The following is a 17,983-nucleotide window of genomic DNA, read 5'->3' on the forward strand; positions in this document are numbered from 1 at the left end:
TGCCATTTTTCTCATAAAAAAGCGATAATATTCCGACCGGGAATCTGCGTTTAGGTAAACAGACGAAAGAAAATAAAGCATTCGGTCGACTCGGGCACGCGCCTAAGCCCATAGTACTCTGATCGGCCACTTGCCAAAAGCGATAATGTGTTTCAGCCAGAGGCTGCCTCGATATCGTTCAGCTTTTTCCCGGGCTCTGAGAGCCTATGGGAGCCGTAGGAAGTGTCACGTTATTGCAAAGATCCTCAGTCTTCAATAAAAAGAGCCAAGATGAAACACAATTTGTCAGACAGGCCACTTCCTGCATGGAATCTTCTCAGGTTTTGGCCTGCCATATGAGTTCTGTTATACTCACAGACACCATTCAAACCGTTTTAGAAACGTTAGGGTGTTTTTTATCCAAAGCCAATAATTATATGCATATTCTAGTTACTGGGCAGGAGTAGTAACCAGATTAAATCGGGTACGTTTTTTATCCGGCCGTGTCAATCCTGCCCCCTAGCCCTAACAGGTTAAAGGAAGTGCTCCTAATCTCAGCTTGTTACCTGTATAAAAGACACCTGTCCACAGAAACAATCAATCAGATTCCAAACTCTCCACCATGGCCAAGACCAAAGAGCTCTCCAAGGATGTCAGGGACAAGATTGTAGACCTACACAAGGCTGGAATGGGCTACAAGACCATCGCCAAGCAGCTTGGTGAGAAGCTGACAACAGTTGGTGCGATTATTCGCAAATGGAAGAAACACAAAAGAATTGTCAATCTCTCTCGGCCTGGGGCTCCATGCAAGATCTCACCTCGTGGAGTTGCAATGATCATGAGAACGGTGAAGAATCAGGCCAGAACTACACGGGAGGATCTTGTCAATGATCTCAAGGCAGCTGGGACCATAGTCACCAAGAAAACGATTGGTAACACAGTACGCCGTGAAGGACTGAAATCCTGCAGCGCCCGCAAGGTCCCCCTGCTCAAGAAAGCACATATACATGCCCGTCTGAAGTTTGCCAATGAACATCTGAATGATTCAGAGGACAACTGGGTGAAAGTGTTGTGGTCAGATGAGACCAAAATGGAGCTCTTTGGCATCAACTCAACTCGCTGTGTTTGGAGGAGGAGGAATGCTCCCTATGACCCCAAGAACCCCATCCCCACCGTCAAACATGGAGGTGGAAACATTATGCTTTGGGGGTGTTTTTCTGCTAGGGGGACAGGACAACTTCACCGCATCAAAGGGACGATGGACGGGGCCATGTACCATCAAATCTTGGGTGAGAACCTCCTTCCCTCAGCCAGGGCATTGAAAATGGGTCGTGGATGGGTATTCCAGCATGACAATGACCCAAAACACACGGCCAAGGGAACAAAGGAGTGGCTCAAGAAGAAGCACATTAAGGTCCTGGAGTGGCCTAGCCAGTCTCCAGACCTTAATCCCATAGAAAATCTGTGGAGGGAGCTGAAGGTTCGAGTTGCCAAAAGTCAGCCTCGAAACCTTAATGACTTGGAGAAGATCTGCAAAGAGGAGTGGGACAAAATCTCTCCTGAAATGTGTGCAAACCTGGTGGCCAACTACAACAAACGTCTGACCTCTGATTTCCAACAAGGGTTTTGCCACCAAGTACGAAGTCATTTTTTGCAGAAGGGTCAAATACTTATTTCCCTCATTAAAATGCGAATCATTTTATAACATTTTTGACGTGGTTTTATGGATTTTTTTTGTTGTTATTCTCTCTCACTGTTCAAATAAACCTACCATTAAAAATTATAGACTGATCATTTCTTTGTCAGTGGGCAAACGTACAAAATCAGCAGGGGATCAAATACTTTTTTCCTCACTGTAACGCTGCAATCTTGGGTTCTATTGGAGAGAGTCTCAACCTTAAATTATTTCCCACACACAGTCTGTGCCTGTATTTAGTTTTCATGCTAGGGATGGCAGAGAATCCACTCTCACATAGGTACGTGGTTGCAAAGGGCATCAATGTCTGAACAGTGTGATTTGTCAAGGCAGAGCGAAGCCCAATCCAGAAATCTGACAGTAGCTTCTGATTGAATTAAATTTTCACAGAACCTCTTGGTGCAATTTCAATGAGGTTCTCTTATTCAGATATTAGTAAGTGGACTGGAGGCAGGACATGAAAGGGATAACGAATCCAGTTTGTGTCATCCATTTCGGGATTGTACCTGCGTTATTGCGCACCCAACTCACTCAGGTGCTTCGCTATATCACATTTGACATTGTCTGTAAGCTTGAGCTCATTTGCACACAAACAAAATCATGCAATGATGGAAAGACCTTATTGTTGTCCTTGTTAATGCAGACAGAGAATAGCTCCAACTTCTTAATCATAGCCTCAATTTTGTCCTGCACGTTGAATATAGTTGCGGAGAGTCCCTGTAATCCTAGATTCAGATCATTCAGGTGAGAAAAAACATCCCCCAGATAGGCCAGTCGTGTGAGAAACTCGTCATCATGCAAGCGGTGAGACAAGTGAAAATGATGGTCAGTAAAGAAAACTTTAAGCTCGTCTCTCAATTAAAATAAATATGTCAATGCTTTGCCCTTTCATAACCAGCACACATCTGTATGTTGTAAAAGCATTACATGGTCGCTATCCATATCATTATATAGTGCAGAAAATACACGAGAATTCAGGGGACTTGATTTAACAAAGTTAACCATTTTCACTATAGTGTCCAAAACCTCTTTCATGATGTCAGGCATTCCCTTGGCAACAAGAGCCTCTAGGTGGATGCTGCAGTGTACCCAAGTGGCATCAGGAGCAAATGCTTGCACGCGCATTACCACTCCACTATGTCTCCCTGTCAGGTCTTTTGCACCATCAGTACAGATAGCAACATGAGCAGCAGCTACAGTTGAAGTCAGAAGTTTTCCTAGGTTGGAACCATTAAAACTCATTTTTCAACCACTCCACAAATTTCTTGTTAACAAACTATAGTTTTGGCAAGTCGGTTAGGACATCTACTTTGTGCATGACACAAGTAATGTTTCCAATAATTGTTTACAGACAGATTATTTCACTTATAATTGACTGTATCACAATTCCAGTGGGTCTGAAGTTTACATACACTAAGTTGACTGTGCCTTTAAACAGCTTGGAAAATTCCAGAAAATAATGTCATGGCTTTAGAAGCTTCTGATAGGCTAATTGACATAATTTGAGTCAATTGGAGGTGTACCTGTGGATGTATTTCAAGGCCTACCTTCAAACTCAGTGCGTCTTTGCTTGACATCATGGGAAAATCAAAAGAAATCAGCCAAGACCTCAGAAAACATTTTTGTAGACCTCTAAAAGTCTGGTTCATCCTTGGGAACAATTTCCAAACGCCTGAAGGTGCCACGTTCATCTGTTCAAATAATAGTATGCAAGTATAAACACCATGGGACCACGCAGCCATCATACAGCTCAGAAAGGAGACGTGTTCTGTCTCCTAGAGATGAACGTACTTTGGTGCGAAAAGTGCAAATCAATCCCAGAACAACAGCAAAGGACCTTGTGAAGATGCTGGAGGAAACAGGTAAAAAAAAGTATCTATATCCACAGTAAAACGAGTCCTATATCGACATAACCTGAAAGGCCGCTCAGCAAGGAAGAAGCCACTGCTCCAAAACCGCCATGAAAAATCCAGACTACGGTGTGCAACTGTCCATGGGGACAAAGATCGTACTTTTTGGAGAAATATCCTCTGGTCTGATGAAACAAAAATAGAACTGTTTGGCCATAATGACCATCTATAGGTTTGGAGGAAAAAGGGGGAGGCTTGCAAGCCGAAGAACACCTTCCCAACCATGAAGCATGGGGGTGGCAGCATCATGGTGTGGGGATGCTTTGCTGCAGGAGGGACTGGTGCACTTCACAAAATAGATGGCTTCATGAGGAAAGAAAATTATGTATATATTGAAGCAACATCTCAAGACATCAGTCAGGAAGTTAACTTCACTACTGTAGGGGGCAGCATTCGGAATTTTGGATGAAGTGTGCCCAAATTAACTTCTTGAAAGGCTGGTCCCGTATGCGGGATCAACATCCAGCGAAAAATCAGAGCGCCATATTCATAACCTAACCATAACCAAATAAAAAAAATAATCTTCTCAAACATAGGACTATTTTACACCGTTTTATAGATGCACTTCTCCTGAATCGAACCACGTTGTCCGATTTCAAAAAGGCTTTACAGCGAAAGCAAAACATTACATTATGTTAACTTGTTATGAATAGGGGGCAGTATTTTCACGGCCGGATAAAAAACGTACCCGATTTAATCGGATTATTACTCCTGCCCAGAAACTAGAATATGCATATAATTGTTAGCTTTGGATAGAAAACACTCCAAAGTTTCTAAAACTGTTTGAATGGTGTCTGTGAGTATCACAGAACTCATTTGGCAGGCCAAAACCTGAGAAGATTCCAACCAGGAAGCGCCCTCTCTGACCATTTCTTGGCCTTCTTGATCATCTCTATCCAAAACAGGGGATCTCTGCTGTAACGTGACATTTTCTAACGCTCCCATAGGCTCTCAGAAGTCGCCAGAACGTTGAATGATGACTTTGCAGGCCATGGCTGAAAAACAGTAGCGCATTTGGTAAGTGGTCGATCAGAGAACAATGAGACTGGCGCATGCGTGCACGAGATGACTCCATGTTTTCATTTTCAGTCTTTGAACGAAAACAACGACTCCCGGTCGGAATATTATCGCTTTTTTACGAGAAAAATCGCATTAAAATTGATTTTAAACAGCGTTTGACATGCTTCGAAGTACGGTAATGGAATATTTTTAAATTTCTTGTCACGAAACACGCCGGGCGCGTCACCCTTCGGATAGTGTCTTGAACGCACAACAAAACGCCGCTATTTGGATATAACTATGGATTATTTGGAACCAAACCAACATTTGTTATTGAAGTAGAAGTCCTGGGAGTGCATTCTGACGAAGAACAGCAAAGGTAATCCAATTTTTCTTATAGTAAATCTGAGTTTGGTGAGTACCAAACTTGGTGGGTGTCAAAATAGCTAGCCCGTGATGGCGAGCTATCTACTCAGAATATTGCAAAATGTGCTTTCACCGAAAAGCTATTTTAAAATCGGACACCACGATTGCATAAAGGAGTTCTGTATCTATAATTCTTTAAATAATTGTTATGTTTTTTGTGAACGTTTATCGTGAGTAATTTAGTAAATTCACCGGAAGTGTTTTCGGTGGGAATGCTAGTTCTGAACGTCACTTGCTAATGTAAAAAGCTGGTTTTTGATATAAATATGAACTTGATTGAACAAAACATGCATGTATTGTATAACATAATGTCCTAGGAGTGTCATCTGATGAAGATCATCAAAGGTTAGTGCTGCATTTAGCTGTGGTTTTGTTTTTTGTGACATTATATGCTAGCTTGAAAAATGGGTGTCTGATTATTTCTGGCTGGGTACTCTGCTGACATAATCTAATGTTTTGCTTTTGCTGTAAAGCCTTTTTGAAATCGGACAGTGTGGTTAGATAAAGGAGAGTCTTTAAAATTGTGTAAAATAGTCATATGTTTGAAAAATGGAAGTTTTCGGGTTTTCGAGGACTTTGTATTTCGCGCCACGCCTATCATTGGATATTGGAGCAGGTGTTCCGCTAGCGGAACGTCTAGATGTAAGAGGTTTTAAGAGAGTACATTGTCAAAATAGCCACACCGCCATTTTCCGACCAACTTCATGCATCACAAATAACCAAAAAACAGCTAAATGAAGCACTAACCTTTGACAATCTTCATCAGATGACACTCCTAGGACATCATGTTACACAATACATGCATTATTTTGTTCGATAAAGTTCATATTTATATCAAAAAACTGCTTTTTACATTAGCATGTGACGTTCAGAACTAGCATACCCCCCGCAAACCTCCGGTGAATTTACTAAATTACTCACGATAAACGTTCACAAAAAACATAACAATTATTTTAAGAATTATACATACAGAACTCCTTTGTGCCATCGAGGTGTCCGATTTTAAAATAGCTTCTCGGTGAAAGCACATTTTGCAATATTCTGAGTAGATAGCCCAGCCATCACGGCTAGCTATTTAGACACCCACCAAGTTTAGCCCTGACCAAACTCCAATTTACTATTAGAAAAGTTTGATTACCTTTGGTGTTCTTCGTCAGAATGCACTCCCAGGACTGCTACTTCAATAACAAATGTTGGTTTGGTTCAAAATAATCCATTGTTAAATCCAAATAGCGGCGTTTTATTTACACTATCCGAAGTGTAAATAAGGGTCACGAGCACGACGCATTTCGTGACAAAAAAATTCGAAATATTCCATTACCGTACTTCGAAGCATGTCATCCGCTGTTTAAAATCAATTTTTATGCCATTTTTCTCGTAAAAAAAGCGATAATATTCCGACCGGGAAAGCATGTATACATACAAAGAGAGAGAAAATAAAAGCATGGGATCCCCTCGTGCACGAGCCTGAGTTTCATAGTACTGTGACTGGCCACTAACCAAACGCGCTACTTTTTTTCAGCCAGAGCCTGCAAAGCCACGATTCAGCTTTTTGCCGCCTTCTGAGAGCCCATGGGAGCCGAAGGAAGTGTCACGTAACAGCAGAGATCCCCTGTAATGGATAGAGATAATCAAAAAGGGCAAGAAATGGTCAGACAGGGTACTTCCTGTACAGAATCTTCTCAGGTTTTGGCCTGCCAAATGAGTTCTGTTATACTCACAGACACCATTCAAACAGTTTTAGAAACTTTGGAGTGTTTTCTATCCAAAGCTAATAATTATATGCATATTCTAGTTTCTGGGCAGGAGTAATAATCAGATTAAATCGGGTACGTTTTTTATCCGGCCGTGAAAATACTGCCCCCTAACCATAACAGGTTAACATCTCGTGAATGCAACCGCATTGCCAGATTTAAAAATAACTTTACTGGGAAATCACACTTTGCAATAAAACTGGATGCTATGCTCAGAAAAATAGGCTAGGCGATACAGGTTAGCGCCATCTTGGAACCATCTAAAATCAAATATACTATTTTATACTATTGTAAATATTCCCTTACCTTTGATTATCTTTATCAGAAGGCACTTCCAGGTATCCCAGGTCCACAAGAAATGTAGTTTTGTTCGAAAAAGTTAATAATTGATGTCCCAATAGCTTCTTCTTGTTAGCGCGTTCCAAATGCTACTCAAAATGTACTGTAGCGCGCGGGACTTGTCGTCACGAATGTGAAAAAAATATATATTTAAGTTCGTTCAAACATGTCAAACGTTGTATAACATAAATCTTTAGGCCCTTTTTCAACCAGAGCTTCAATAATATTCAAGGGGGACGATTGCATTGTCTTACTAAACGTTTCGAAAGGGGAGGGTAGCCAAGGGCGCCCGTGTCATAGTAGTAATGGCCCTCCCCCTGTGACCAACTTCCAAAGCCTCTCTTTCAGTCAGTTTGTACCATAGAAGACTCAAACCACTTTGTAAAGACTGTTGACATATAGTGGAAGCCTTAGGAAGTACTCAATGAATCCTAACTCACGGTGTGTTTTATAGGCAAAGTGCTGAAGGTGAGTCCGCAAATCAGATTTCCACTTCCTGTTAGGATCTGTCTCGGGGTTTTGACTGCCATATGAGTTCTGTTATACTCACAGACACCATTCAAACAGTTTTAGAAACTTTAGAGTGTTTTCTATCCAAATCCACTAATTATATGCATATCCTAGCTTCTGCGTTTGAGTAGGAGGCAGTTTAAAATGGGCACGTATTTTTTTCAAAATTCGCTGTAGTGCCCCCTATCCTTAAGGAGCTATAAGAGGTTAAACTGCCTGCTACTCAGGCCCAGAAGATAAGATATGCATAGATAGATATTGATATTGGATAGAAAACACTCTCAATTTTCCAAAACTGTTAAAATAATGTCTGTGAGTATAACAGAACTGATATGCCGGAGGAAAATCCATCCAGGAAGTACTATTAATTTTAACGGCTGTTTTTCCATTGAAAGCCTATCCACCATACAAAGACTTAGGACCCAGTTCATGATCTCTATGGCTTCTTCTACATGTGGCCAGTCTTTAGGCATTGTTTCAGGCTTTTACTCTGAAAAAATGAGGGAGATACAGCACTTTCAATGAGTGGACAGTGGAAATTTCCAGACATGAGTCCAGAGTGTGATCGGGAGCGCACCTTTCTTGTTTCTCCTTTTCTATTGACGAAGCTTTTGTCTGGTTGAAATATTATTGATTATTTATGACAAAAACAACCTGAGGATGGATTTTAAACATCGTTTGACATGTTTCTACGAACTTTTATTGTACTTTTTTGACTTTTCGTCTGGATGTTGAGAGCGCGCTTGTGCCTTTGGATTACTGAACTAAACGCACCACCTGCTATTGGGCTGCGCTCAAAGTATCCTGCCTTGGCAAATCGTGCTGTTAAGACACTGATGCCCTTTGCAACCACGTACCTATGTGAGAGTGGATTCTCGGCCCTCACTAGCATGAAAACTAAATACCGGCACAAACTGTGTGTGGAAAATTATTTTAAGACTGAGACTCTCTCCAATACAACCCAACATTGCAAAGTTATGTCCATCCTTTCAAGCACACTTTTGTCATTAACCTGTGGTAAGTTATTCACAATTTTCGATGAACAAATAAGGTTTTATATGTAAGATGGTTAAATAAAGAGCAAAATTATTTATTATTATTATATTATTATTTGTGCCCTGGTCCTATAAGAGCTCTTTGTTCCTTCCCACGAGCCGGGTTGTGACAAAAACTCACACTCATTCTTTTGTTTAATAAATGTATTGTATAGTGTGTTCGGCAGGCTTACAATGATGGCAAAAAACAACATTTGAGACGGCGCTGACCCTGGTGCTATGGGGTACGCAGCTGGAGGTTGAATGTTTGAAGGAGTAGGGGATTATAAAAAGTTTGGGAACCACTGGTCCAAACCAATCAATTATGAGACGGGAGAAATCCAGAGGTGTACTATACACTGAGTATTAAAACATTAGGTGTTCTTAATGTTTTGTTTGGTATATTCTTGGCTATGTCATAGGTACATTTTAAAGAAAAATATTGATACATTTCAAGCTCTAACACTTTTTATCTGCAAAAATGACAAATGAATTAGTGGGTGACGGTGATTTCAGTTAGTGGGGCAGTAGATGCCCAGTTACCCTTATGGCTCAGCTCAGTTGCCTACATACACCATAGACATAATTTACACACAAATACACACACACACAAATCTGCTGCTGATGTCAGGTCAGACAGTTCCAGCTCAGAGAGGCACAGCTCATGAGCTCCATCAGCAGCAGATTTTAATTTAGAATGGAAATGGAATGTGTTTATACAATAAATGTTAGTGCATCGAATCGCATTGAACCGTTTCAAACTAAAACGAATCATTCCTGTATCATATCGGAGCCCATGTATCTAGATATGTATCGAATCGTCTTGAAAGGGAAAGATGCACATCCCTAATGTTTAACTTTCCTATTGCACTGGATAATACCAAGGCCTCAAACTGTGGATTTCAAGTCTCTTTCAGACAGCTTAGGTTTTAGTGCCTTCAAAGTGACAACTCAGCATACAATATAGAGAAAGGGTACAATAGAAGATTTAAAGCTGGAATCCGTACATGGTGAAAGTGCCACATCCGTTTGGAATATTACAACAACAAATAAATTACTTCAAAACAACAAACAATTTTTTTCCCCCTCGGTCATCCTTTTATGCGCAACAGAACAGCAGAATATGTACCGTTTTTTTTTTTTTACCACGATCCTGGACCTGGACCTTCCTCCGCATCCTCAAAAAAAAAAACATTAACAAAGGCGCTGGGGCAAACAGTGGCACTGAACAGTGGTTCATTTCAAAAAGTGAACTATCCCTTTAAGTCAGGTGTGATGTAACATTCTCCCAGCTGTCAGTGCAAACAGTATAGTGCACAACTGACCTCTTACATGTGTTCATGAGGATGAGTGTTCATTTCGACAAGTGGTCTTTACACAGTTGAACATATAAAGTGATACGTCAGAGGAGTAGAGGAAGGTAAACTCAAGTCAACTTGTAACAGCTGTTACGCAACAAGATACAACTATATTTTTATTAGTGGAAAACTTTAGTATGGCTCAGCATTAGCTTAGCATCAATGTTCAAAAGAAGACGAGAGCTCATTTCAATGCAGGGCTAGTCTGCTATGTACCCCTGTACACTTGAAGGCATAATGTGTGTACTCCAGAATGATTGAGTGTTGATTCAGGTAAAGACTTAGTTGAGACTGACTGCTCTTTTTTGTCTGCAGGGACTCTATGGTTCCGCCGGCTTCCTTTTAGCCTGAGAGACACGTCGGCCATGGTGAGGACGGATGTCCAGCGGGCCCTCATTAAACGACAAAGCCAAATCATTATGGATCACTTGTTCCCCGTCCACCAGTGGAGGCTGGGGCTTCATCCCATATGGCACTCTATTCCCTACATTGTGCATTAGTTTTGACCAGTGCCCTATGGGCATTGGTCAAAAGTAGTGCACTAATAGACTAAATAGGAAATAGGGTATGATTTCGAACGCAGCCTGGGTGATGAGTGGCAAAGGGAGACCCCCGCCCTTCCCGATCCTACCGAGCCAGTGTGCAGCAGCTGTGGGCTATCATTAGCAGATGACAAAGCCCATTAGGAGTCTTACTCTACAGGCCCGGAGTGGATCTGACAAGCTCACTTTAGCCCTGGCCCACATCGCCAGCACCAGCAAACCACTCATATATAAGCACATATAGCCACAAACAGACTAAACCAGTCAGTACTAGACCAGTCTGTTAGTAGCCTAGCTTAACATCTGAAAACCCACTGTCCAATATACACACATAGCCACACACAGACTACACCAGCCATTAAGTATAGTTGCCGTATTGCCTTGATATATTATTGTCTTTTCTTATGCTAATTTCAACATGTTTAAGTCCTACGGACAACCACTAAAATGCATGAGAAACAAGAGAGCTTCAAACAATCAGATGACACAACCAAATTACAACTCAACCCACACACCTGTCTGCAATCAACCATGAGCCAACCACATAGTACTGATTATTCAATATAAAAACAGCTATTTTAGTCCCCTACGATGAAATCGGAGAGGGGACTATGGATATGTCTCTGTCCGTCCGTTCGTAAGTAGGTACGTACATTAGTCACACGCGATATCTCAGGCACCCACTGGCCCGTTTTTGACAAAACTTGAATGATCCGACATTTACAAAATTACATTGATTGGCCAAAGACGGGATCTATAGTAATCAACTGAAATTCCAAACGTTAAACAAGCATATCTCCTGTCCTGTTTGAGCTTGAATTGTTGTCACTAATTGGCCCAAATGGGGGCGCTGCATCATTCCTGGGGGATGTGAGCGAAGTGGAGCTAGAGTGGAGCAAGATTCCCAAAGGCTGGAGCTTCGGCCTTCTCGCCCGCTCCAATTTTGCTCCAGTAGCACTCACTTCAGGAGCTTAGGGCCTGCCTGCCCCAGCATGCATTTGAAGTCTACTTGTGTGCTGCTAAGAGTCCCTTGCTTTAGCAACTGTCACAGAGTTTAGCTACTGTCACTAAATATTTTCATAAAGAAACTGATAAAACACACAGGGGCTAAATCAAGGTGACTTACAAAAATGCGGACCAAGAGCAAGAGAGGGAGTGCAGTGAGGTAGTGTCCACTGTTATGTGTAAGGCTTGGATGCCACCTGCTGGTATGGTGCTGAACTGTTAGGTTATAGACCGGATGCCATTGTTCTATGCATGGGATATAGCAGTTGTTACATGCTAGCTATATGAAACATCCACAACTAAAGAATCTTTGTGGAATCTGAAAAGACACATCCCAAAAGTATGATGGTGTACTTACTACATGCACATGCTAAAATAAAGAAATTAGGTGGGTAGAAAATGAAGTGTGTCAATGTAGCAAAGCATTTATAAACTAAAACTTGTCTATTAAATGTGTCGTTCATTTGTGTTCTATTATCTATGCAATAGGCCATAATTGATTTAGGCTCAAGAGCCCTGGCATATTCCCACGTTCAAGGAGCTTTCCGTTTTGATTGGGTTATTTTGCCTAAAAACCTTAAGGCCTACCTGTAGAAAATGAAAAATACACAACTCTGCATCCCTGCCCAGTCTGGCAGAAAGGGTGTTTAGAATCGCCAGTGCGCAAGCATGGAGAGGATATTCTCCGCTGCTAGCGGCTCTCCAGGCACCATAGTATGAGTCTGAAGCCTACCTGGTAGGCCATACTCATTTTTCTAAAAATGAATTCAAAGGCATTGAAATTATATTTTCTTCTTACATTAACATTTTCATGTGTATTCAAATACTTTTCTTTCAAATCCACATGGTTTGGTTTCAATACTACACAAACTGATTGGTATTGGTTAAATTGTGATTTTAACCTGTTAGGGCTAGGGGGCAGTATTTACACGGCCGGATAAAAAACATACCCGATTTAATCTGGTTATTACTACTGCCCAGAAACTAGAATATGCATATAATTATTGACTTTGGATAGAAAACACCATAAAGTTTCTAAAACTGTTTGAATGGTGTCTGTGAGTATAACAGAACTCATATGGCAGGCAAAAACCTGAGAAGATTCTGTACAGGAAGTGCCCTCTCTGACCATTCCTTGGGCTTCTTGACTCTTTTTATTGAAAACTTAGGATCTTTGCTGTAACGTGACACTTCCTACGGCTCCCATAGGCTCTCCGAACCCGGGAAAAAGCTGAATGATGTCGAGGCAGCCCCTGGCTGAAAGACATTAGCGCCTTTGGTAAGTGGTCTATCAGAGGACAATGAGACTGAGGCGCGTGCACGAGGCGACCCCATGTTTTTATTTTCTCTCTCTTTGTACTAAAACACAGATTCCCGGTCGGAATATTATCGCTTTTTTATGAGAAAAATTGCATAAAAATAGATTTTAACATGTTATGGCTAGGGGGCAGTATTTTCACGGCTGGATAAAAAACGTACCCGATTTAATCTGGTTACCACTCCTACCCAGTAACTAGAATATGCATATACTTATTACATATGGATAGAAAACACCCTAAAGTTTCTAAAACTGTTTGAATGGTGTCTGTGAGTATAACAGAACTCATTTGGCAGGCAAAAACCTGACAAGGTTTCAGGCAGGAAGTGGCCTGTCTGACAAGGTGTCGTTCTTCTTGTCTCTGTTTATTGAAGAGTGAGGATCTTAGCTGTCCCGTGACACTTCCTACGGCTGCCATAGGGTCTCAGAAGGCGGCAAAAAGCTGAATCGTGGCTTTGCAGGCTCTGGCTGAAACAAAGTAGCGCGTTTGGGTAGTGGCTGGTTACAGTACTGTGAGACTCAGGCTCGTGCCCGCGTCGACCGAAAGCTCTGTTTACTTTCCTCTGTTTAGCTAAAAGGAGATTCCCGGTCGGAATATTATCGCTTTTTTACGAGAAAAATTGCATAAAAATGGATATTTTTTTGTCACGAAACGCATCGGGCGCATAACCCTTCTTTACCCTTTCGGATAGTGTCTTGAACGCACGAACAAAACGCCGCTATTTGGATATAACTATGGATTATTTTGAACCAAACCAATATTTGTTATTGAAGTAGAAGTTCTGGGAGTGCATTCTGACGAAGAACAGCAAAGGTAATAACATTTTTCTTATAGTAAATCTGACTTTGGTGAGGGCTAAACTTGGTGGGTGTCTAAATAGCTAGCCCTGTGATGCCGGGCTATCTACTTAGAATATTGCAAAATGTGCTTTCACCGAAAAGCTATTTTAAAATCGGACATAGCGAGTGCATAGAGGAGTTCTGTATCTATAATTCTTAAAATAATTGTTATGTTTTTTGTGAACGTTTATAGTGAGTAATTTAGTAAATTCACCGGAAGTTTGCTAGTATGCTAGTTCTGAACGTCACATGCTAATGTAAAAAGCTGTTTTTTGATATAAATATGAACTTGATTGAACAAAACATGCATGTATTGTATAATATAATGTCCTAAGATTGTCATCTGATGAAGATCATCAAAGGTTAGTGCTGCATTTAGCTGTGGTTTGGGTTTATGTGACATTATATACTAGCTTGAAAAATGGGTGTCTGATTATTTCTGTCTGGGTACTCTGCTGACATAATCTAATGTTTTTCTTTCGTTGTAAAGCCTTTTTGAAATCGGACAGTGTGGTTAGATTAACGAGAGTCTTGTCTTTAAAATGGTGTAAAATAGTCATATGTTTGAGAAATTGAAGTAGTAGCATTTCTAATGTATTTGAATAACGCGCCACGGGATTCCACTGGCTGTTACGTAGCCCTAAAGAAGTTAATGAATGGAGCAAATTTGGAGTGGGAGTTTTTTTTGTGTGAGCCTGGAGCGGTGTTTAGCTGAGCGGTAGGAAAAGACATGGAGCACCACTCCATGAACGATGAGCGGGATTCCCAACTGCTCAACTCCGCTCACATACTCTGGTGGGAGAGGACATATTTACCATTGCCTTGTTCTCACTTCCTTTTAAAGTATCTTTCAGTGCAAAAAAATTTTTACCAGTGCAAAAAAAAAAGTATTATTGCAATATTTTTATATACCCCTTTAGAACTTCTTTAGATGACAGTCGTTGAATTCAATGATACAGAACAGGTCAACATTTTTTTCCTCTTTCTGTTTTATATGATTCAATTCCATTTGAATGGTGACAGCTTTTGCAATGACTCTAGCTGTCATTCAGATATAAATTGTACTGCTTGTCAATCATCTTTGTCAAGCATGTTTCTACCACAGTAATTACATTAATGATCTGGATATCTACAGTAGGATTTCTAACCGCCGATGAATAGGGAGAAACTTTAAAGGGTGCGTAGCTCTGGCCCCATCATTGTTGGAAAATACCGACTGGAGTAACAGGGAAGCGCACAGTTTGTAACTATTTTACACTGGACTCGTGATTTTAATGAACGAATTTAGGATTTTAAGGAATAGACTTTGGTTTATTGTAAGCATATATTCAAAGACAAATGTGTGGCATTGTATTGCTCAACATTTCTTTGTGCCTCAGGCCTAACTCGGCAGGAGGTGGATCTGGAGTGGACTGCGCAGAAGGGAAACCATGAACAGACATCCCCACCCCTTAAACTGGAGAAAGACCTTTTCTCTTTTTGAGAATAAAATTCCACTTTCCCCCATTAGTGGGTGGCCTAAATGTTTCCCTATTTCTATTCCAAATAAATGTCCATACTTTATACTGTGAGGCTGCCTGAGAGACCGGCCCTTTTCAACATCACCAGCTTTCATCATAGGCAGCTCTATGGTGAGAAACATCTCGGTTCCCATGGCAAAAACCCTGTGTTACCCAGGAGCACGAGTACAGGACATAACAAGGCTGCTTCCGACTGTTCTACCACAGATGCCGGGAACTGACACTGTCGTAGTCCATGTGGGGTCAAACGACATCAGGAGGGCTAGCTTGGAACATCTGAAAATTGATTTTAAAGAACTGAGTTTAGCATACTACTGTAGCTCTGCTGGAGTCACTTTTATTAATAACTTTGACACCTTCTGGAAACAAGATACTCTACAAGAATGACGATGTCCATCCAAATAATTTTGTCTCCTGGACTCTGTCCACACATTTCAAGGCTGTGTTGAAACAATGACTGGTAAATGATCCAAGACCAGCTCAGTTAATCCCTACCATTGTGACAATGAGTCGTCATAACGCTGAATCAAATGTATATGATCTTAGGGGCATTGGCAAACACAATGTAAGTAATTTAATTTATGTACCCCTAATTGCACCGAATACATCTGTTCATCCTACAGCTATTGTAAGCAGTTATCATGAGCCTATAAACCAGAGTTACAGTGTTAGCACTGAGGCGGTGTGCAATAGTAGGAAGACCACTTTATGCAGCTCACCCTGCACTATCAGCTCCAATGTAAATAACATGAGTAAGTCTACCTCTGATAAGCTTCCCAGTAAAGCATTAAAAACAATCAAGCAACCCAGAAAAGTGCAAAAAAATTGCCCATGTTTATTTTCTTTTTTACATTTATTCATTTTCTTTTTATTTATTTATTGAATGTTCAAAAAACAGGACATCAAGGACAACTAAAATGATAACAGCAATGCCAACTGTATATGTTTGTGTGCATGTATATGTGCGTTCTTGTATGTGTTTACTTGAATGAGAGTGTGTGTATATGCATGTTTACAAACAACTGCATGGCATCAGCCACAGGCAAACCGGCATTAGTTGTAAAAACACTGCCACTTAGTGTCATTCAAATGTACTTTTAATAATGTTTTATTTAGGCTTTTTTTTGTATTTTTTTTACTTTTATCTTTGACCATCATTCTCACACAGCAACTCTACTCCCAATTGTCTCCAATTCCACATACCAACCCTCAGCCCATCCCATCTATCTCTGCTGGCCACCCACTTTGGGTTTCTACGCAACACATACCTTTCAACTATGAAGTGATGTTTAACGTACAATTTCAATCTATCTAATTGAATAGAATCCACAGATTGTGAGTTAAAGATATATACTAATACTCTTAGTAAAAGTATTTTAGTAATTGACTGACCCAGTCTCTCCAGATCTCCTAACAGTACTATTTCTAGGGTCAACTTTAGATCAATGCTATGCATTTTCAGCCATTCTTGAACCTGAGACCAGAAACAGGCTATCTGAGGGCAATACCAAAATAAATGATCTATTGGTTCTGTATCCTCACAACAAAATCTGCAGAGCTTTGATGATTTTATTCCCCAAATATTTGTCATGTCCTGACCAGTAATAGGGGTTATTTGTTATTGTAGTTTGGTCAGGACGTGGCAGAGGGTATTTGTTTATGTGGTTCGGGGTGGTGGTTTGTTTAGTAGGGTATTTGATTTATGTATTCTGGGGGGTTTTGGGCACTGTTCTATGTTAGTGTATTTCTATGTTCAGTCTAGTCTTTTGTATTTGTATGTTTTGTTAATTGGGGTTGGACTCTCAATTGGAGGCAGGTGTTTTCTAGTTGCCTCTGATTGAGAGTCCTATATATAGGTGTGTGTTTGTTGAGTACTTTGTGGGAGATTGTTCTGTGTATAGACTTGTGCCTTACCAGCCTGTGAATAGTCGTTGTGGTTTCTTTGTGTACGTGTTTATTTTGGTTCTCCTTCTTGTCCGATTATAATAAAGAAGATGAGTGCACATTTCCCCGCTGCATTTTGGTCTAAATCCGACGACAGCCGTTACAATATTCAACATTTTGTTGGTGGAAAAAATTGTATATAATAATTTTAGCTGAAAAGCACAAAGTCTTGAATTTTGCGTTGTTTTATATATCAACTCATACACCCTGTACCATAGAATTGGTACATCAAAAATCTCTTCCAAACTATTTTGCAATCTGTATGGCACAGTTGTCAACATCCTGGTCCTCAAAAGAAACGGATATGCTTTCCTATTTATGCTATTTTTATTCCCCAGCCAGTTTTGATCCTTTATATTGGGCAGACAGAAGAGTTCCCTACCTCCTCCCGCTGCCTCCTCCATTTTTGGGGCAATGCTGTAATCAATTGGTTGTTGTTACGCTCGTCGCTTGAATGAGGAGACCAAGGTGCAGCGTGGTAGGCGTACATCATTAACTTTAATAATGAACACCAACAAAAACAAGAAAATGCAAAACCAAACGTCACTGTCACGTCCTAACCAGTAAAAATTGTCATTTGCCATAGTAGTATGGTCAGGGCGTGGCAGGGGAGTTGTTTTGTGTGTTTTGGGGTTTGTTGTTTCTAGCGGAATTTGTTCTAGTTTTCTATTTCTGTGTTTCGTTTTCCATGTTTGGCCGAGTATGGTTTCCAATCAGAGGCAGGTGTATTTCGTTGTCTCTGATTGGAAGCCATACTTAGGCAGCCTGTTTTCCTTTGGGTTTTGTGGGTGGTTGCTTTCTGTTTAGTT

The sequence above is a fragment of the Salmo salar genome, chromosome 14, assembly GCF_965601325.2.
Source record: "Salmo salar chromosome 14, fSalSal1, whole genome shotgun sequence".
NCBI classification, from domain to species: domain Eukaryota; kingdom Metazoa; phylum Chordata; class Actinopteri; order Salmoniformes; family Salmonidae; genus Salmo; species Salmo salar.